We start from the raw sequence: 24,056 nt of genomic DNA on the forward strand, positions 1-24,056 counted from the left end.
ATATATACACTACCAAATGTAAAATAGCTAGCTAGTGGGAAGCAGCCGCATAGCACAGGGAGATCAGCTCGGTGCTTTGTGACCCTCTAGAGGGGTGGGATAGGGAGGTTAGGAGGGAGACGCAAGAGGGAGGAGATATGGGGATATATTTATATGTATATCTGATTCACTTTGTTATAAAGCAGAAACTAACACACCATTGTAAAGCAATTATACTCTAATAAATGTGTTAAAAAAAAAAAGCCACATTCACCCAACTATGAAGGACAAGCGGGACAACTGGAGAAATGTGAATAGAACTGCATCTCAGATACTATTGTGATGATATTCAATTTCTTAGATATGAAAATGATATTGTGTTCATGTGGAAGGATGTCAATGCTCTTGTGAGATACATGTTGAACTATTCAGAGTAAAATATCTTTATGTTTGCAACTTAATTTCAGCAAAAAAAAAGGTATAAATGAAAAATGTATATATTGATAGAGGTTTTTAAGCAAATACAGCAAAATCATAAAAATTAGAACATCTAAGGGAAAGATAGATGTGTAGTTATTGTACTATTCTTTTAAACTTTGTACGATTTAATTTTTTTTAATTTTGAAACAATAATGCTCATCTCTAAGTGGCTTCATTCAGTTGTCCAGGAAACACTATGCACTAAAATACCAAACAGATATAAGCTCTCTTGGCTGCTATATCTGCAAATCTTTTGTGAGTTTCCACTGATGCACAACGCTACTTGATCATCATAGGCCACCAGCAATGGGCAAAATAAAACTACAGTTGAATGATATCAGATCAGAGAGTTTCATTCCAATTCAAGTCACATCTGGCTTTCTTTGAGGGCATGGTAGTAGGTGACCCAAAAATCCTTATTAGGTGCAAGAAGCTGTATAAAACTTCTTGGGATTAAACAGTGATAAATTGGTTTAAACTGATGGTAAATTTCCCTAGAGTAATTTCTGAATAAAACAAAAAATTAAAAAAAAACAAAAGAAAACTTGTTTAAACTGCTAAGCCTGTTAAGAACAGATCCACCATATGGCTCTAAAACTTGTAAGAAATAAGCTGTCTTTTCCTTCAAACTTAAGAGTTGAAGGTGAGATTACCTGATGGTTTAGAAAATCATTCATTCAACACGTATTGATTGAATAGTCTTCTAACTGTGCTATAAGGCTGAAAATATGTAATATAATCTCAGTGCTATAAAAGAAAAAAAGAAAGCAATGTGAAGAAGAAAAGTAAAGAAGAAAAGGGAATAGAAAATGATGAATGATGATATTTGGGGTAGGATGGCCAGACAATACCCTTCTGAAAATGTGATCCTTGAGCCGAGACCTGAAAAATGGAGCTAGAGAACTACATGAATATTTTCATCAAGAGCACTTCAGGTGCAAGAGACAACAGCAAGTACAAAGGCCCTGGTGAGGTAGTTTGCACAGAGTATACAGAACCTGCAAGATGACATGCATGGCTGAAGAGGAGCAAGCAAGAGAAGAATAATGGGACCAAGGCGAGCTTTAACCTATGTGGTGTCTTTAATTTTTTTTAAAGGCATGCCACTGGTGAACATGGACCTTGTGGAAAGATAAAGTTATCTCTCCTCCAAGGAGATTCAGTTTATACTAGACTTAGTGAAAGAAAGCAATTGCCCAATTGCCCTCAGTTAGGCACCTTTTGCAGACACAAACTGCACAATTTAACTCGGTGACCCTGGGTAGAACACCAAGGAAAAAATAGGCAGGAAAGCAAGTCAATTCAAAAAACCACAGGAGACAATTCTCATCTGAGTGTTCATTGTCCAAAGCTGTAGTGGGAAGAATAACATAAAATTATACACAATAAACAGATCACTTATAAGGTTATTTTCAACTGAAACATTCCTCCTACTTCACAGCTCTTAAATTCAACATTTTTGCCTGACAGTCTTTCATTGAGTATCGGCCTACAATACAAATATAATGTGAAGTACTTTTAAAAGATATTGAATTTCTAGTAAAATAAGCACAATTTAATGAAGATAATGAGACTGACATTGGAGATTGCTTGAATCACAGGAGCCATCATTATCAAATTAGGAAATGGCAAGTCTAGACATTTAGAAGTCGAAGAAGAGAGGTCAACACGGATGATAACACAATTTGAAATTTAATAGGAAATAATGTGAATATCAAAGGACCTAGAGAGGCTTTGGGAAAACTGATGAATAATTTTGTAAAGTGATACTCTAAATGATGATCTGCAAAGTCACAAATGAAGTGATAATGTGACAATTTAGTCAGGAAAATCATACCGGGGAAAAACATCTCTTAAATAATTCTTTGTTCAGTCTAATAATTAGAAAAGGTTTGTTATTCAGATATAAATTAAATATAAGAAAAAAAAGTATTTTCATTTCTCAAGATAAAATACCAGTAACATATTTTAACAATTTATTATATAAGTTTGATCTCCTTTCAAATTGGGTTGACTTTAAATGGACTTCCTTAAGTACCAATAATTCTCTGCTAATTGAACCTCCTATTTTCTGGCTCTTGTACATCATACCTAATTCCACAGTCCCCACAATGTATCAGTTTACCACTCCCCAACATACTCTCCTTCCAGAAGCACAGGCTATTTCCCAGGCTCTACAAGAACTCGCAAATGACAAATATAGAAATATCTGCAGTAAAAATAAAACTTGGTATGTGTTACAAGAGAATCATAAAGTATTAAGAAATTCAAAAGAGGAAAAATCATCTCTATTTGAAGGCATCGGTCAGTACTTCATAAACGAGTTTGCATCCTAGAAAAATGAGTAGGATTTCCACAGAGATGAAGAATTGAATATATAGTGAATTCCAGGAAATAATTTATAGTCTAATTTGGCCTTATATAACATATTATGGAAGAAGTTGGATTTAAGGCTGACAATAAATGTTGGGGTTGGGGCTTGGAAGATTTGAGTACCAAGCTGAGTTGTTTGGACTTTACACATTGAAGAAGAAGTAAAGTGGAACTATGAAATTAGTATTGTACTCTTTTTTTTTTTGAAGAATTTGATACTATACACTAAAGTTTTATTAATTCAATTTTTTCAAACCTCAAGGAGAAAGTGATTTACTTTTCTTTGACAGCCATTATTTCCACTGATTACCCTAAAGAAAAATGTATATATTTTAGTCAACTCTCAATTATCTGCACAACATGAGAACACTGGCAAGAACAGCCCAAAATCCATGTGAAGGTCACCTTGCTGGGTTGGGACCATGACATGATTTCCTGAAGCAAGAAAAATTGCTATGAGGAGCAGGTTCATAAAGCTGTTCCACTGGGTAGCAATCAAATAGAAAAAGCCTGTCTCTCTGGGGAGTTATCCCGCTGCCACATGAATGTTTGTGTCTGCTCAATCAGCTCAAAGCTTTGATCGTGTTCCCCTTAACAAGTGTCTCTGTCAAGAGGACCAGGGTGAATCCAGATAAAGGTGGTCCAAAACATATTATACATTTTCAATAGAAAAAATAACATGGAACACAGATGATCCATGTATAAGTGGTCAACAATGCATCACATTGAAATTAGAACCAGCAACTATCGACTCTTCAATATTTTGAATATGACTGAAGATAATAAAGAAATAAAATTATTCAAAGTTACGCAGACATTAGCATTTCCTCTGTATCCTATCACTGATTCACTTATTCATTCACCAAACATTCACTGGAGCACCAGCTATGCAAAAGTCATTACTATGAACTGTAAGGAGCAGTGTCCATAATTATTTCTACTTTCCCAACAGGAAACTGTTATAATTCAGTATACTTTTACAATTTTTAAATGGAAGTTTTAAATTCAGACAGCTGTAAAATCTACATTTCTCTAGCACTGTCTTATACGTTGAGGCTCCAGACTCTGATCTAAGTTTTCCACTTATAAGCTATGCTCTCTTGGGCAAGTTACATATCACTTTGGGGATCATTTTCTCAGCTGTGAAATAAAAATAATAAGGGCACATATTCCATAAGGTTGCTGAGAAAATTAAGTGAGATTAGGCTTATAAAATATTTACAAGTCTAGCACTTAGCAATAACTCAAAAAACGTTAGTTATGAGTATTATTTGTAATTATTATCATTAGAATAAAGTCATGTCATTATTGAACATATTAATATTAGAAGATCAGAATAAAGTTTTATATATTTAAATTATTCAGAAAAACACAAAGATTCAATTTGTATGTGTCTGTCTTGTAGCAAGAATGGGAAAAAAAACTATGTTACAAACTACAATATAATGTCACGTATTTATAGCTTCAAACTACAGAAAGGAATGTTTATTAAACTGAAGAGAACCAGAGGGATTCAAAATGCCTAATTACCCTCTCTTTGGGATTAGTGTTGCATGAAGTCACTTTTCCTAATCATTAGAGTGGACAAGTTCACCCATAGCATGGACCAAATGAAAAATGAACAGATCCACTGATAGACACCTTGAGAAATAAAATTATTCAGATGTTCTGACCAGACACCTGAGGCACAAATTCACTTTATAAACTCCTCATAGTTGTGCTGGCAATAAAATCTCACACCTGTTTCTTATTTTATTTTTTTTCCTTTGGTGTTTGCTGTCAGCTATTGTAGGTACTCTTTTTTCCTAGGTTTTTAATATCCACAGGGCAAATGTTTTCACTCTGCTCAGTGAACTGTGCTGAAACATCTCTTTCTGAAACCCTCGTAACTGCCTTAGAAGGGATTTAGGCCTCTAGAGCATCTTTAAATTAATGAGAAGTTATATGGGGAAAAATTAGTCCTCATCCCTCCACCCCCCAGTGACCATTCTAAACCTCCTGCTAAATATATACTATTATCTCATCATTAACAAAGATAATGCCTTATACTTGCCTTTTTCTCACTTCCATAAAGCTGCTGGTTCTGAAATGTTCTGACATGCAAAGAGAATGTTAAAGCTATTACTCAGCTGTGGAGAAATGTTGGTCTTAGGGTGTTGCGGTTTTTGGTTTGTTTGGTTAGAGCATTTTTAAAAGATTTAAATAAAGAATATATGGCACTGTAGTCACAAAGGATAGAACAAGTTGCTTCCAGGCAACTTTTTCTATTTAACTGTCTTTTCCAACCTAGAGCTATTCCAGACCATCAGGTAAGATAGAGTAGCTATGCCAGACATCCCTTACCTTACATATATTTCCTTTTCTTCTCCTGAAACCTTTCACCTGGGACTTTATCCTGACATTTCTAACAGATAAATGTGGAAGAACTCAAGTGTACATTTTCAACACCTACCTGTTTGTTATATTCTGTATACTTCTAGAATCATCACGTGTTAAGATGGGAGGTTAAACAACACTCTCCTAAATATAGATGATAAATGGAAATCTGTTTCAGTGCTTAAGAGCAAATTATTTGGATTTAGGTGAAACCTAGATACCAACCCCAGCCTCAGATCTTTAGCTGAGTAAACTTGAACAAGCTAGCCAACTTCCCTGACTCCATTTACCCACTTATAAAATAGCAATAAAAATATCTCAAAAGATTGTTGTGAGGATAGATGTGATCATTTATTTTTAAATGTGTTAGTTTTTGTGATGCCTAGCATTTAGTAAGCATTCACTAATTTGTGGCTATTATTGTTCAGCTTTCTTCATTTTTTCATGTGCCAACTATAAACATAGACTTTCAAGTTAGTCAGACCCAGGTTCAAAGAATATTATGTAATCTAAGATATTTGCAATGGGTTTCACCTTCCTGGATCTCAATTTATTCATCTATGTTCTCAAAGTTGTTTTGAGGATTAAATGAAATAATGACCATAAAGTACCTAATGTACAACCTAGAACTTAATAGTTACTCTGTAAGTAGCAGTTTCTTTCCCCATTTCCATTAATATATATCCCAGCTAATATACAAATGTGATCAATATATAATAATCATAAATCTAAATAATACTGTTGACTAGTCAAAATCCATTCCCAACTCCACTGTCCATTGGCTGCCTACATGGAAAAACCAGTTGGAAACATGATAGCCCTGGTTCTGACAAACAAGATATTAGATGAGCTAGGGTTTTCTTGGAAGGCTTTTGTTTTTCCCAGTGAAAGGGCCAGAGGAGGCTCACTCCATTCCCTCCCTCCTTCTTTTTTGTTAACACAGCTCATGATTTCTGGACATGCAACAACCATCTTGAGACCAGGAGAGGAAGGCCAATACAATTTAGAGACAGCAACCCTAACAGGATTATAGATAAACCAGGGCCATCAACTGCTGACTTAGCATTTCTTGTTAATCAAGATAATGACTGTTTAGTTTGGAAAGGTAAATATTGGTTGCGTTTTCTGCTACTTTTAAAGTGTGCAACTTGATAAAGATAGTAAACCTCCTCCTGTCTACAAATTACCCTAAGAAACCAAAAAGAAAAAACTATATACGTGTGTGTGTGTGTGTGTGTGTGTGCGCGCGCGTGCGTATGGCCTTCACCCCTGCTACCAATATGAAATTAATTTTTTATTTTGCTATGTGTGCTCCTGGCCAGATGCTTCTTTATTCTTTATTTTAATATTTCTGGGAATGATACTATAAAATGACACATAGAGAACTGTGTATTTACTCAGCCTTTCTAACCCTTACACTTCAAGAATTCCCTTGTTCTTAAACTTTAGGAAGAGGGAAAGCTAGATATACGTAACATGGATGATACTGACTCTTGGAGCAACTCTTTGAGGTAAGTTCCATTACTATCATCCCCGTTTTGCAGAAGGGAAAACTGAGGAATTGAGAGACCTAAATTCCCTTAATTTGTAATAGGTGAACCCAGGCAATATGGATTCTACATTGTACTATTTGGGCCTCATGTTCTTTATCAGTAAAAGAAGATGATTTGACTAGGTAACTTCTAAATTTCCTTTCACATCTAATTTTACACTTCTTTGAGAGTATTAACTTCCCGTTTTTCCTAGTTCTGCTGTCCCCAACACCATAATTAGAGAGAAACAACATCAATAGGAATAGTTTAGCATAGACCATGGATTTAGACATTGCCTGGGTTTCAATGTTGTCTAAGCCACTTTTATTACCTGTCTGACCAGGAGAAATTTACTTAACCTCTCTAAGCCTAGTTTCTTCATTTGTGAAATTGTATATGATACCACATAGATTGTAATATGACCTGAGGATTCAATGAGATCACCTGTATAAAGCTCTTAACACACAGGGCCTGGAACATAATGCTCAACAAATATTAGTCTTCATTTTTGTTGTTATTGCTGTTATGTAAACCTCTGAATACTCAATTTCAAGCAAGCTGGTGAGTATTTTCCTATGAATTAAAATCTATTGTCATGAGAAAACAATCACTGACATATTTGATAAATTTCATTAATCCTTATTCATAGTATCATATTATAAAATATTTCTCTTGACATGCATGCTCTCTCTTCATGGGAATCCTGAAAAATAAATTTGAAATTCACTTTTATTTTACTAGGCCTATAGCAAAAGAAAAAAAGAGTACACCAATGATACTAGCAAAGCAACTTTTCCTTAATTTTCAATACCAGTCAATAACTAGATATGTGATAGGGTGGTAAAAACAGGTCAGTTTCGTATCAAAGATTACATTAAAAAACTGGATTCCGTCCAATTATCAGATCCTAGTAACACACATCCCAAGGTACTAAAGGAATTGACTAAAGCAATCCCTGAGCCACTAAATATTATTTATGAGTTCTTGGAGGACACACTGCCTCTGATAGCAATAACTCATCACCTTCCTTTTAGAAAGGGAAAGGACATTTCTAAAAGCAATAAGCCAAATCACCTTGCCTAGCTGACCAATGGATTTCCAACCATGCTCTTCAGAGCCTATTAAAATCTTCTTAACCTTTCCCACATGCTTATCTACATTCCTCTTTTAACTCTAATTGGAATATACATATGTATAAGTTTTATATTAATATATAAATGATATATTTACACAACATAAATTTTATAAATTGGACCTGATTTTTGAGAAAGGGTTTAAGGGTTAAAAAAGCAAGCAGCAAACGGAATTTAGAATTACTATGACTAAAAAGACACAAAGAGAAAAATCACCAAATTGTTTAATATCAATAAAGAATAAGTATTTTTGATTTCTGAGACTTTTGGTTTACAACCTTATATCAAACAAGAGTGTGTACTACCAGGATTTGGAGATATTGGAAGTGGTGTTTTATTATCTGCTCTTTAATTGTGCCATTCAGAGTATCAATGCTCAGCTATTACTGAAATCCACAAGCCCAAAGTTGGGATTTATCTAGTTAAGCAGAGAGAGCTAATCATCATCCCCACCATGACCTCCAGCCTACAGAGTACAACCACCACAATTTTTCAAGGACATTAGTGACCCCTCACCAAGGTGGTTTTTTTTAATGCCTTTTTGAGAAAGTGTTCCTGGCCCTCCTGATAGGTATGGTTAGAAGAGGATCTGAGCAGTTTGTGCTATTAAATGAATTCAATATTCCTATCTCCCTGGGACTTTTGATTCCTTCTGTAGTATGCCAGGGAAATTCCAGCATTAACAGTTTTTTGATGGTAGGCCACCAATGACTCCAGCCTATAATTAGCCAACCTAATTGAACAAAATCACCCCTAGGTGCTTAAACCACCACATTAAATTCTGTAAGTTTCATGGGTATGTACATATCAATCATTTTTGTCCCATAAAATAACACCCATAAAATCCACACTTATACATGCTCCTGATTGCTACTAATACAAACTGATGTGGCCAACAACCCTTTGGATGTGTACGCTACGCTCTTCCAGAGCAGGCTTTGTATGTCTCCATCTGGTCCATATTGGGATCTAACTCTTTATGGGCAGAGAAGCCATGAAGGAGAGTGGCAGTAAGTACCAAGGAGAACTGGCACATCTTAGTGAGACAACTCACCCAGGAGCAGTCATTAAAATTTCATTCAAGGAAAGTCTTATTCCTGCAGATAGGGTAGGGGGTTAAGATTCCTTTATCCTCATTGGACTGAGCCTTAAGTTGGCACTACAGCTCTGCAACCCTTACAATCAGGCCTTGGGCTTGGTCCTCAGCCATATCTGTCTTGTGACAACAGGAAATGAAAGACTTCTTCAAAGATGCCCTTGAAGGTTTCTGACTTCCATCTTATACTCTGGGTTGTATTTTTATGACCCTGAATGTGTCCCTTTTACCCTGTATGATCTCCAGGACTTCAGAAACAGCCAACTGATCCACAATCTTTATAGAGACTATTGCTACCATAAGACCAAGTGCCACAGCACTTGATCTCCTACTCCCATGCTTCCTACTTGCACTTAAGCCTGTGCTGCACAAGTGAAAAATTGAGTAATGATGATGACACGGTAAGCCATAGATTACTAGTGTTCTATTCCTCCCTACCAAAAGAATATCTATGAGTTTCTCAAATGTATGGAGCTATTCAATCCAAGAACCCATTTTTCAGGACACCTCCACTACCAGATGTTTTATCAGTCATATACCAACAGTCAGAAAACATTATCACTCTGGGCCTGAAGGAGCAGGGAGTGAGCAGTTATGAGAACGTGGAGTAGTTAGTTGTCCATCTGAATGGAGCTGGCACAACCAACTGCATGGAGATAGTTGAGTGTGTAAATGCCCTGGTGTCACTCTGCTCCCACCCAGATATCTGAATCTGAAGAAGTAAGTAAAAATTATCCATCATACATAACCTTAATGGGGAAGATAATTCAACGGGGATCTTGTAGCTGAAAATTAGGAGTTTGGATTTCATTTTAAGGGTAATGCAAAGCCACTTAAAAATGTTAAGGTGAGAGATAGCATGGGATTCAATTAAAGATTTAAAAATAATTCTCTGGCTGTTATGTAGAAAATGGATTGGAGAGGGTCAAGAGAAAATGGGAGGATGAATTTGGAGGTTATTGCAGTGGTTCAGGCAAGAAATAATGTTCACTTGTATTAGAAAGGTGGGGGTAGAGATGGATATAAGGGTGTGGCCTGAAACACATTTTGGAGGTAAAATTATGAGGATTTAGTGGTAAATATAATGTGGAGAATGAGAAAGAAGATGTAAAATATGAATCTCAGTCTTCTGAACTCACTAACAATCTAGAGGGTGGTATAATTTACAGAGATCTACTCAATATGAGCTAGCTGAGAATTATGTTTGAAAAAAAAAATCCCTAAAGAGAGAAGAAAAAAATGTAGAGTGTAAAAAGCCACACAAGCTGCACAGTTTTCTAGGAACAAAGCACATTTTATTATCGTCTATTTCAGCATTTTGAAATCTAACTGCAGGTAGAAAAGTCAGCTTTATGGCTGTCTTCTGTCACCAGCAAATGGGAGCTTTTAGGGACATCTGCTCACCTCTTTGAAATAAATGGTATTAGTAACTAAAGGCCATAGTTATTTGTGACAAGTGAATAGAATGTTGATTTTATTCTATTTTAGAAATATTCATAAGAAGCTAGGTTCCAGGACTAATCATTTGAAAATAATGAATCAATTTAGTGTTAACTAACCAGTTCTCAATACTTCCAGCTTCTGTGTTTACTGGTCTAGGGTTTATATATCTTCCATTAGTCACAATTTTACTAACTTTTTTCAGGATTATGCACTCTACAGAGATTCTGAGGGATGAAACAGAGTTTAAAATGTCAATGTCTGCCTGATCCACTTACCAAAATTTTTGAACTTTCTAACTTATTAGCTTTCCTGATAGACAGCTGGCCATACCTTCTAATGAGAAAATCTTAAAAGACCAATGTTTCTTGTCTATTTCATACTGATTAAAGTCATTAACCCTGGGATAGCAGAGAATGGCAACCCCTCAAACCTGATCAAGTAGGTAATTTTGTCGGTGACTTTTTCAGGGCCTTTAGCAGACAATCTTGGCAACTATAGTGCCAACTGGGACAACTCTTGGTTCAAGTTCTTATCAGTGGTGCTCAGAAAAAATGAGTAGAGCCTGTTATAAGCAGCTACTATAAACCACTTCAGTTAAGAAGACTAATGCCTAGAACTTCATGGCAAAAATGTCCAGAAATTGCTATGTCCAAAAAATACATCATTTAAAGAATCTTATGCTTCCTTGGAGGTTAGAATGCTCTGTAACAGTTTAAGTTCCTATATTTAAAGTTTCTGAATTAAATAATTTATGACATTTTGACTGCTAACCCCACCAAAAGTTGCCATGTGAGCAAAGTAACTAAGGATTGGTCCTTTGGAATTAATGTTCATGATTTTGTCATGTGACCTGAGACTCTGGACTAGGATTTTTTTGGGGGGGAGGGGGCGGTTATGTGATCTGAAACTGGATTAACTGGACTAGGAGTGGGTGCTGACCTCTAGAGGCTGACCAATGAAGGTATTCTCTGTGGAGTTTTGACTAGTAGACTAAATCAGACCTTCTCACAGAGAGTCTATATGTGAAGCAAAGGCAGGAATTCAGACAATAGAGTAAACCACACATCAAGAGTTCACTGTTGTTAGTAAGAACAGAGGCAGACACACGGTAGACACTAAGGACAGAAAGTGACTAGTCAAAAACAAGGCAGTTTTCTGGAGCTGCCATTGGGCCACTAAAGGTATTGCTGACGACCCAAAAATAATCTATTTATCCATGAATTCCCAGCCCTGAAACTGTAGAGGCTCATTCCTGTTCTTTCTTATTTTCCAGTGTTTCTTTTCTCTGAACTATCACCCAAAGTTTTCCAAGCATATCTTGATTCCTTAACACTTAAACCCTTAACAGAAATCCCTACTTGAGAATTATTTTTAAAAACTTATCAGTAAATAATCACTTTCAGTGTAGTAAGTGGGCACACTGTCTTTGGAACAGATATCCGAAATTTGAATTATGGCTTTCCTACTTACCTATATAACTTTGCTTAAATTATTTAACCTCTCTGATCTTACAGATTTCTCATCTGTAAGTTAAAGATGAGACCAGTGTCATAATTGTAACATTTAAATAAAATGTTACATGTTCAAGTATTTAACAAAAGGTAATTTCTCATTGTGGAATATTATATTTTCTGAAGATGGTTGGCATATATACATATCCCATTCCACCTACTTCACACTGACTTCTTATAGTATGATACTGGCACTCCTCCATCAAGAGATGGGATCTATTTTACTCCCCTTTGAAACTGGGTAGATCTTTGTAACTGTCCTAACACAAAGATGGTAGTAGAAGTAGCACTACTTGACTTCTGAAACTAGATCATAAAAGATAATATGGCTTCTGGTTCACTCTTAGAACCCAACCACCATGTTGTAAGGAAGCCCAGGACACATGGAAAGGTCATGTGTAGATGTTCCAGCTGAAAGTCCCAGCTAAGGTCCTAGTTGACAGCCATCATTAACCAGTAGACATATGAGTGAAGGAGCCTTTAAATCATACCATCTCTCAGCCTGGAATCTTCCAGTTGAGACCTCAGACATCCCAGGGCAGAGACAAGTCATCTCTATTGTGCCCTTTCCAAACTTTTAATCCACAGAATTTATGAGCTAAAATAAATCATTGTGTTGTACCATTAAGTGCTAGGGTTACTTATTATATAGCATAGTAACCAGAATACTTGATGAATGGTAATTATTATATGATATTACTATGTCGGGACTCCTCAAATATGGGTAACATTATTATAATTACCATCATATTCATCATTATCATCATCATCCTCATTACTATTTCACAGAGATCCTATATATTTTATTTATGTAAATACAAAGTCAAGGGGAAAAGCATGTCTCAAACTTTCTGGAGCACATATTCCCTTAAATGGAGAGCACCTATAGTATTTATAATGTGTTCTTGCCACTGAAGGCCTGAGGCAGGAGAAACTTCCTGAAGTGTTTGACAAGCTGTTTGTGTTTGAGGACTTGACTTTAATTATGCTGTACAATCAGGAGAACTGAACTAGAATGCTGTAAAGACAAGCATTTTCTGCAACTTCCTAAACACAATGCATGTTTAATTTGCCTAACTTTTTACACCAGATATAGGAAGAAAAAAATGACCTAGACAAGCTCTTTAAACAGCAAAAAGATGCTTTTTGATGGTAATTGTCAGCAAGACAATCTGCTCTTATTTATTTATAGTGAATTAATAGAATTGTTTTTAAAAAGTAAATCTTTTGCCCTTAGCAGAAAAGTGTATATAATAGTATTGTTTCATGGGTACCAACGAGTGATAGATGCTAGTAATGTGGTTGGCTGCCTGGCTGGCTCTCACTTCTTCCTTGGGTTAATGAGGTTTTTACAGTTACATTTTATTCTTATACCTTTCACCCTCAATTGTCTTTCATTTCCACCTTCTTGCTGAAACTTATAAAGGCAAAATGCATTTTTAAATATGTGAAATAGCCCTACTTCACTGAAAAAAGAGTGCTGGTGTCAAGAAGGAAAGATAAGAACCAATGGTGAAACTAGAAAACTTGAATTATGCAATAGAAGCAATTCTGAAGAGTTCAGCATAACTTGGACATTGGTAAATTATACCTTAGATACACTATTAGAGTTTGATATTGAAAGAAATTCTTTATTAAATCTCAGTTTATTTATTTTGTAAATATAAATGTTCAAATATTATTTTTACTTAAGATCAAATACCTAGAGTAGAAATGGCATATAAAAACATGCCATTTTATTTTTAGCATATAAAAATTTAATAAAAAGATGAATAAGAAATCTTAATGCAAAAGGTAAAATTAAAAAAAATTTTATACTTCAATATAGAAAAATATTTTATCTATTTTTGGATAAAGAGATTTTTTAAATATTTAAAACCATAAAGAGATCTTTAAAAAGAGATTGATAGATTTGGTTTCATAAATATTTGAAACTTATATCCATAAAATATAATTCAAATTAATTTAAAAAGTAAATGGAAAAGGGAAAAAAAACAATTGCAACATATACAATAAATAATTTCATGTACCTATGTAAATATATAGAGAGAGAGACAGAGACAGAAAGACAAGACAGAAAGAGACCTCTGGCAAATCAAACGCAGTAAAAGAAAAATGTGTCAAGATGTAAAGAGACGACTCAAAGAGATAAGCAAATGGCCTAATTAAATTATGTTCAAACTTATATACAACAGAACACACAAATAACAAAACAAAACCACAGTGAAATACACTTTTTAATCTATCCATTGTCAGTCACTGAAATAGAGGAATTGATATTCTTATGTACAAATCATACATTGTTGTTAGAATTATATGGATACCACTATTTTGAAGGGCAATTTTGCAATATATATACTAAAATTATGATGTTTTATATCATTCAATCCATCAATTCCACTTAGGGAATTTTATAAAACTGAGATATTCACACCAGTGAATCAAGATACATGTATAAGATATTAATTAGGAAAATGTTTGTAATAGACAAAGATTAAGAAAAGAACATCCAACGGCAGAGAATTGGTTAAACAAAGGTATACAAACACAGCCATGAGAAAGAATAAAGTTGATCTAGACAGCCATGTTCAAATAGAATGTAAGTAAAATGTGAGTTGTAAAATAGTATTTATAGTATGATTTTAATTTTTATAAAATAATACTAATAAAAATAATACATAGAAAAACTAAAGACTATGCATTAAGTAGCTGATAAAAGTTATCTATAGGGATGGGTTTATGGGAACCTTTACTTACTTCAATCCACATCTCTATAATGATCAAAATTTTATATAATGAACATGTACTATCATTTCTTAATTAAAATATGTGATAAATTACAATAAAACAAGAAGTAAAAGAGAAGATTCAAGTTTATCTGTTTATGTGCAAACTACAGAACAAATCCATTTAAAACTCCAAAGGACTCTTTAGTCCCTTTTGTTTTAGTGAATTTCTTTCATTAAGAGTTGCAAGAGGGCCTCCCTGGTGGCGCAGTGGTTGAGAGTCCGCCTGCCGATGCAGGGGATACGGGTTCGTGCCCTGGTCTGGGAGGATCCCATATGCCGCGGAGCGGCTGGGCCCATGAGCCATGGCCGCTGGGCCTGCGCGTCCGGAGCCTGTGCTCCGCAACGGGAGAGGCCACAACAGTGAGAGGCCCGCATACCGCAAAAAGAAAAAAAAAAAAAAAAAGAGTTGCAAGAGGAAGACGTTAGAAAGACAGTGGAATAGCAGGCTCCCATCTTTCCCTCCTCCCATGGACCACACCAAATAAACAGCTACATAAAGATTAATTCTCTTTGAAGTAAATGCAGAAAACAGTTACTGCTTCCTACACAGCAGGCAACTGAGAAAACACCCACATTGAAATGGGTAGGAAAAGTGGAGACACGCTCACACCATAAATCCCACCCTCAGCACAGCACCTTACAATCAGTAGAGAATCGTTAATACCCATGTTCTCCTTGAGAAGCAAAGGGTTTGGACCACGTATCTAGTGCCCCAATTTTTATGAGGACTGGCTTAGAAATTACCCAGCTCTCAGAGACAACAGGGCTCAGCATTTGTAAGTCCCCCAGTGGCACAGAAAATGAAGAGTTGGTTTTTCATGGGCTCAGAAGCATTTCTCACAGCTGTTCCCCCAGGCAGGCAAAAATACCCAACTCCCAGTTCCTCCTAGGAAAAGGTTCTACTTTCCCAGGTGCTTCCTGAGGGTTGTGCTTCTAATCAGCCTGCATCTGGAAGCTCACTGGGCTTTTCCGGGAGCCTGAAAGAACCCTTCTCACACCTTCTCCCCCAGGCTCACTCCAAAGATAAAACCAAGTCTCCAGCTTTTCCCTAGAAGGATCTAGTTCATACATCTGTTGCTCCAACTTTTTCAACTGCCACCTGAGAGACTAGCTCCTAAATCACCTAATTCTGGGAGCTAACAGGACGTGGCATTCACAAGTCCCCCAACTTTTTCAACTGCCACCTGAGAGACTAGCTCCTAAATCACCTAATTCTGGGAGCTAACAGGATGTGGCATTCACAAGTCCCCGAGGACCAAAGAGAACAGAGAAGCAGTTTTATATTACACAAGCAGTCCCTGTGGCTATTCCTACAGGCTTAGCACAAAACAAGTAAACAAAAATACCCAGCTCCCAGTTTCTCCCTGATGGAGGCTAGATTGCAAATCTAACATTCTGACTTTCCCAGCTGCTGCCTAAAAGTTGGGTTTCTAATTAGCATGCATCTGGGAGCTGACAGGCAGAAAATTAGTAGTCCTCTGGGAGTGCGAACAGGCATGTAGCATTTTCTCCACCTTCTGGACACTGACAGGACTTGGCACACACTAATCTCCTGGGGCCACTAAGAACAAAGATGGCAGTTGGAACAAACTTAAAGGTTTGAGAAGCACCCAGAATCTCAGGCCAGGCTGACTGGCAAAGATTACATTGTACACGAGGCCAGTCTTTCAAGACTGGAAGAGGTGGCTATTTCATGTAATGCACAGAAACCAACAGAGAGAGTCAAAGAAAATTAAGAAATAGGAGAATATGTTCCAAACAAAAGAACAAGATAAATCTCCAGAAACCAACCCTAATGAAAAGGAGATAAGTGATTTATCCAAGAGAGAAAACTCAAAATAAAAGTCATAAAGATGTTCACTGAGATCAAGAAAGCAATGCATGAACAAACAGAATTTCAACAAAGAAATAGAAAATATAAAAAAGGACCAAACCAAAACCATAAAGCTGGTGGTGAGTGCAATAACTGAACTGAAGTATTCAATAGAAGGACTCAACAACAGACGAGATCAAACAGAAGAAAAGATCAGCAAACTTGAAGACAATTCAGTGAAAAACATACAATCAGAGGAGCAAAAAGAATGAAATAGAGTGAAGATAGCAAAAGGGTCTTATGGCACACTATCACTGGAACAACATATGCAATATGGAAGTCCCAGAAGGAGGAGGGAGAGAGCGAGGGGCAAAAGGCTTATTCAGAGAAATAATGGCTAAAAACTTCCAAATCTGGGGAAAGAAATAAATATCCAGTTCCAAAAAGCCCTAGAAATATCAATTAGGTAAATTCAAGAGACCACACCAAGAACATTATAATCAAATTGTCAAAGTTTAAAGACAAAAACAGAATTTTGAAAGCAGCAAGAGAAAAGCAGTTTGTTGCATATAAGGTAACCCCCTACAATGAACAGATTTTTCAGCAGAAACCGTGCCAGCCAGAACAGATTGATAAGGTATATTTAAAGTGCTGAAAGAAAAAAGTTCCAACCAGGAATATTTTATCCAGCTATGTTGTCTTTCAGATTTGAAAGAGAGATAAAGATATTTCCATACAAACAAAACTGAAGGAGTTTATCACCACTAGATCTGCCTTATAAGAAATGCTATAGTTCTTCTGGAGTTCTTTAAGCTGAAAAAAAGGGGGCTAGTTAGTAATATAAAAGTATAAAACTCACTGGTAAAGCCAAATATATAGTCTAATTCAAAATAATACTGTAATCATGGTGTGTAAACAACTTTTAACTCTAGTATAAAAGTTAAACACAAACTTATTAAAGATACCTATAGCTACAAAAGTTTAGTGGATACACAATATAAAAAGATATAAATTATGACATCAAAAACATAAAAAGAAGGGAGTATAAAAATGTAAAGCTTTTATATGCATACAATGAAGTTAAATTGTTATCAGCTTAAAACAGACTTTTATAACTATAAAACATGTAAGCCTTATGGTAACTACAAAGCAAAAAATTATAGTAAATATACAAAAGGTAAAGTGAAAGAAATTAAAGCATAAAATCATTAAATCACAAAGGGAGATGGCAAGAGAGTAATAAGCAAGGAACAAAGGATCCACAAAATACCCAGAAAACAGTTAAATAAATGGCAATAGTAAGTCCTTACCTATCACTATTCATTTTAAATATAAACAGACTAAATTCTCCAATCAAAAGACACTGAGTGGCTGAATGGATTAAAAAATAATAATAATAACAACAAAAGCCTACTATAAGCTACTTACAAGAGACTCATTTTACACAGAGACTAAAAGCAAAGCCAAGGGATGAAAAAAGACATTTCATGCAAATAGAAGCCAAAAGAGAGTAGGGGTAGCTATACTTACATCGGATAAAGTAGACTTAAAGTCAAAAACTGTAGCAAGAGATGAAGAAGATCATTATATAATGGTAAAGGGGGCAATACTTCAAGAAGATACAACAATTGTAAATATTTATGGACCCAACATTGAAGCACCTAAATATAACAGCAAATGTTAACAGATATGAAGGGAGAACTAGACAGCAATACATTAATAGTAGGGGACTTTAGTACCCCACTTTCAACAATGAATAGATCATCCAGACATAAATTCAATTAAGGAAGTATTGGATTTCAACTATACTGTAGACAAAATGGATATAGCAGACATAGACAGAATACTCTACTCAATAATGGTAGAATATACATTTTTCTCAAGTATGCACAAGGATTCAATAGTATAGATCAAGTGTTAGGCCACAAAATATGTCTTAAAAAATTTAAGAGATTGAAATCATGCCAAGCCTTTTCCAACCTCAATGGTATGAAACTAGAAATCAAAATAACAGGAGGAAAACTGAAAAAATTTTAAATATCTGGAGATTAAACAACATGCTTCTGAACAACCAATGAGTCAAAGAAGAAGTCAAAAGGGAAATCAAAAAATATCTTGAATGTTAATAATAGGGGAAAACACATTGGGAAGTCTGTATTACCTGCTCAATTTTTCTGTAAATCTAAACTGTTCTGAAAAATAAAGTTTATTCATAAAAAAAATCTTGAGACAAGCAAAAATGAAAGCATACCATACCAAAACTTAAGGGATACAGCAAAAGCAGTTCCAAAAGGGAAGTTTACAGCAATAAACACCTATATTAAGAAAAAGATCTCAAATAACGACCTACGTTTACACCTGGAGGAACCAGAAAAATAAAAACAACCTAGGCCCAAATTTAGTATAAGCAAGAAAATAAAGATTAGAGCAGAAATAAATGAAATAGAGATTAGCTAACCAATAGAAAAGGCAACTGACAAACCTATAGCTAGACTAAGTTCTGAAAAAAGAGAAAAGATTTGAATAAGTAAAATCAGAAGTGAAAGAGGAGATATTACAACTGATACAACAGAAATATAAAAGTTCATAACAGATTACCATGAACAATTATATGCTAACAAATTAGATAACCTAGAAGAAATGAATAAATTCCTAGAAATATACAGCTTACCAAGACTTAATTACGAAGAAAGAGAAAATCTGAACAGACCAATAATGACCAAGAAGATTGAGTCAGTAATCAAAAATCTCCCAACAAGGAAAAACCCAGGACCAGACAGCTTCACTGGTGAATTCTACCAAACATTTAAATAAGAATTAATACTAATTCTCTTCAAACTCTTCCCAAAAAATTGATGAAGAGAGAACACTTCCAAATTTGTTTTATGAAGCCAACATTATCTGACACTAAAGTAAGATGAGAATGCTACAGGAAAAAAGATAAGTACAGACCAATATTTCCAATGAACATAAATGCAAAAATCCTTAACAAAATACTAGCAAACTACATTCAACAACACATTAAAAGGATCAAACACCATGATCATGTGGAATTTATCCCTGGGATGCAAGTATAGTCCAACATCTTCAAATCAGTAAATGTGATACACCACATGACAGAATAAATGATAAAAAGCACATGATCCCCTCAACAGATGCAGAAAGAGCATTTGACAAAATTCAACACCTTGTCATGATAAAAACTCTCAAAAAATTAGGTACAGGGCTTCCCTGGTGGCACAGTGGTTGAGAGTCCACCTGCCGATGCAGGGGACACAGGTTTGTGCCCCGGTTCGGGAAGATCCCACATGCCATGGAGCGGCTGGGCCCGTGAGCCATGGCTGCTGAACCTGCGCGTCCGGAGCCTGTGCTCCACAACGGGAGAGGCCACAACAGTGAGAGGCCTGCGTACCGCAAAAAAAAAAAAAAATTAGGTACAGAAGGAATCAACATAATAAAGGCCATATATGACAAGCCCACAACAACATCATAGTCAATGGTAAAAGTTGAAAGCTTTTTCTCTAAGATCAGGACCAAGGTAAGTTGTGCTCTGTCTCACCATTTCTGTTCAACCATAGTACTGGAAGTCTTAACCAGGGTAATTAGTCAAGAAAAAAGAAATAAAAGGCAGGCAAATCAGAAAGGAAAAAGTAAAATTGCCTCTGTTTGCAAATAGCATGATCCTATATATAGAAAACCCTAAAAATTCTACCAAAAAACTCTTAAAATTCATAAATGAGTTTTGTTGTAGGATACAAAATCAATAAGCAAAAATCAGCGCTGTTCCTATACACTAACAACAAACTACAAAAGAGAAATTAAGCGAATCATCCCATTTACCATAACATCAAAAACAAGAAAATACTTAGGACTAAACTAAACCAAGGAGGTGAAAAATCTAAAAGACTTTGATGAAAGAAATTGAAGACACAAATAAATGAAAAGATACTCCATGCTTATGAATTGAAAGAATTAATACTGATAAAATGTCCATACTACCCAAAGTCATCTATAGATTCACTGTAATCCCTATCACAATTCCAATGGCATTTTCATAAAAATATTTTAAAAAAGAAAGCCTAAAATTCATATGCCAAAGATCCTGAATAACTAAAGCAATTGAGCAAGAGAATATCACATGGAAGCATCACATGTCCTGATTACAAACTGTATTGCAAAGCTACAGTAATCAAAAAAATCAACAAAGGCATGAAGCATACACAATGGAGAAAGGATTGTCTCTTCAATAAATGGTACTGGGAAAACTGGATAGCCACATTCAACAGAATGAAATTAGACCCCTATCTTACAACACACACAAAATCTACTCAAAATGGATTAAAGACTTAAACAGAAAATCTGAAACTATAAAATTCCTAGAAGAAAACATAGAGGAAAAGCTCCTTGACATTGGTCTTGGGCAATGATTTTTTTGGATTTGACACCAAAAGAGCAAGCAACAAAAGCAAAAATAAACAAGTGGGACTACATCAAACTCAAATGTCTCTGCACAGCAAAGGAAACAATCAACAAAATGAAAAGGCAATCTATTAGGATGGTGACCAACAAAAGGTCAAAAGATAACAAGTATTGTCAGGGATGGGGAGAACAGGAACCCTTGTGCACTGTTGTTAGAAATGTAAATTGAGGGCCTCCCTGGTGGCGCAGTGGTTGAGAGTCCGCCTGCCGATGCAGGGGATACGGGTTCGTGCCCCGGTCTGGGAGGATCCCATATGCCGCGGAGCGGCTGGGCCCGTGAGCCATGGCCGCTGGGCCTGCGCATCCGGAGCCTGTGCTCCGCAACGGGGGAGGCCACAACAGTGAGAGGCCCGCATACCGCAAAAAAAAAAAAAAAAAAGAAATGTAAATTGACACAGCCACTATGAAAAGAGTATGGAGGTTCCTCAAAAACTTAAGACTAGAACTACCATATCATCCAGCAATCCCACTTCTGAGTATTTAGTCAACAGAAATAAAATCACTATCTCAAAGAGATATCTGCACTCTCACGTTCATCGCAGTTTATTTACAATAGCCAAGATACAGAAACAAGCTATTTAGGTTAGGATGTTAGGTCCATCAACTGAAAAATGGATAAAGAAAATATGATATACACACACACACACATACAGTAGAATATTACGCAGCCTTAAAAAAAAAGAAAGAAATCCTTCCTTTCCAACAACATGGATGAAGACAGAGGACATTATGCTAAGTGAGATAAGTCAGACACAGAAAGATGAGTGTTATATGATCTCACTTATATGTGGAATCCAAAAAATAAAACTCCAAACTCATATTAACAGAGAGTAGAATAGTGGTTACCAAAGACTAGGATGTGGAGGTATAGGGGGTACTTTTTTAAAAGAAGAAAGAGGGCTTCCCTGGTGGCGCAATGGTTGGGAGTCTGCCTGCCGATGCAGGGGACACGGGTTCGTGCCCTGGTCCGGGAAGATCCCACATGCCGCGGAGCGGCTGGGCCCATGAGCCATGGCCGCTGAGCCTGCGCGTCCGGAGCCTGTGCTCTGCAACGGGAGAGGCCACAACAGTGAGAGGCCCGCATACCACAAAAAAATAAATAAATAAATAAATAAAATAAAAAAATAAAAGAAGAAAGAAAGGAAAAGAAAAGAAAACAGAATGGTGGATGCCAGGGGCTGAGAGAATGGTATCGGAGAGTTATTGTTTAATGGGGACAAAGTTTCAGTTATGCTAAGTGAAAAGAGTTCTGGTGATGGATCACAGTGATAGTTGTACAACAATCTGAATATACTTAATACTACTGAACTGTACACTTAAAAATGGGTGAGATACTAAAGAAGACATACAGATGGCCAATAGGGACCTGAAAAAATGTTCAACATTGCTAATAATTAGAGAAATGCAAATCAAAACTACAACGAGGTAGCACCTCACACCAGTCAGACTGGCCATCATCAAAAAGTCTACAAATAATAAATGCTGGAGAGGGTGTGGATAAAAGGGAACCCTCCTACACTGTTAGTGGGAATGTAAGTTGGTGCAGCCACTATGGGGAACAGTATGGAGGTCCCTTTAAAAACTAAAAAATGAGTTACCACATGTAACTGCAATCCCACTCCTGGGCATATATTTGGAGAAAACTCTAATTTGAAAAGATACATGCACCCCAATGTTCAGAGCAGCACTATTTACAATAGCCAAGACATGGAAACAATCTAAACGTTCATCAACTGATGAATGAATAAAGAAGGAGTGGTACATATATACAATGGAATATTACTCAGCCATAAAAAAGAATAAAATAGTGTCATTTGCAGCAACATGGATGGACCTAGACATTATCATACTAAGTGATATGATAATCTTTCTTTTCTCTCAGACAGAAAAAGGCAAATATCATATGATATCGCTTATGTGTAGAATCTAAAAAAATGACACAGATGACCTTATTTACAAAACAGAAATAGACTCACAGATATAGAAAACAAATTTATGATTACCAAAGGGTAAAGGAGGGGAGGGATAAATTAGGCATTTGGGATTAGCATATACATACTACTATATATAAAATAGATAACCAACAAGGAAGGACCGTATAGCACAGGGAACTATACTCAATATCCTATAATAATCTATAAGGGAAAAGAATCGGAAAGAACAAAAAAGAAATATATATATATATATATATATGAATCACTTTGCTGTATACCTGAAACTAATAACACTGTAAATCAACTATACTTAAATTTTTAAAAAAGGGTGAGATAGTAAATTTTGTTATGTGTATTTTACCAGAACAAAAAAATTACTACTAAAAAAAGCAGAAACTATAGGATTAATAGGAATAACAACAGTGATGATGATGATGTTGGTGATAAAAATACAACCTGAAGCTTCACTTTTAAGAATGGAGAGTTTCTGATAATTAAAAAACAAACAAGAAAAGAGTTGGAAGAAATAGGCTCATCACTGATCAGGACCTGTTTTATTAGGATTTAATTTTATTTGCCTGTAATCTGTAACTACAGATAATAAATAAGTGAAAATAAAATAAATAAATGAAAGGAAAAAGCTAAAATGAAGATATCTTTTAAAAGTATTTTAAAACAGTCTTTAACACAGACTCAGATTCTTGGCATTTAGAAAAAAAAACTTTCCCTTGACAACTTTATAATAAAGGATTGACTGACTAATCAAATCAACACTATTTTAAAAGGAGGATATTTAAATTACTTCAGAAAAAAGCTTTGTAAATGTACAGATGGTCCCTGAGTTATGATGGTTCAAACTTATGATTTTTCTACTTTATGATGGTGTAAAAATGATATACATTCAGTAAATACACTAAATTTTGAATTCTGATCTATTTCCCAGGGCTAGAGATATGAGTACAATACTCTTTTGTATGCCAGGCAGTAGCAGCAATAAGCCACAGCTCTCAGCCACGTGATCATAAGAGTAACCAACCCGTATACTTACAACCATTCTGTACCCATATAACCATTCTGTTTTTCACTTTTAGTACAATATTCAATAAACTACATGAGAT

Source organism: Mesoplodon mirus (assembly GCF_964341445.2).
Source record: "Mesoplodon mirus genome assembly, chromosome: 6".
In the NCBI taxonomy this organism is placed as follows: domain Eukaryota; kingdom Metazoa; phylum Chordata; class Mammalia; order Artiodactyla; family Ziphiidae; genus Mesoplodon; species Mesoplodon mirus.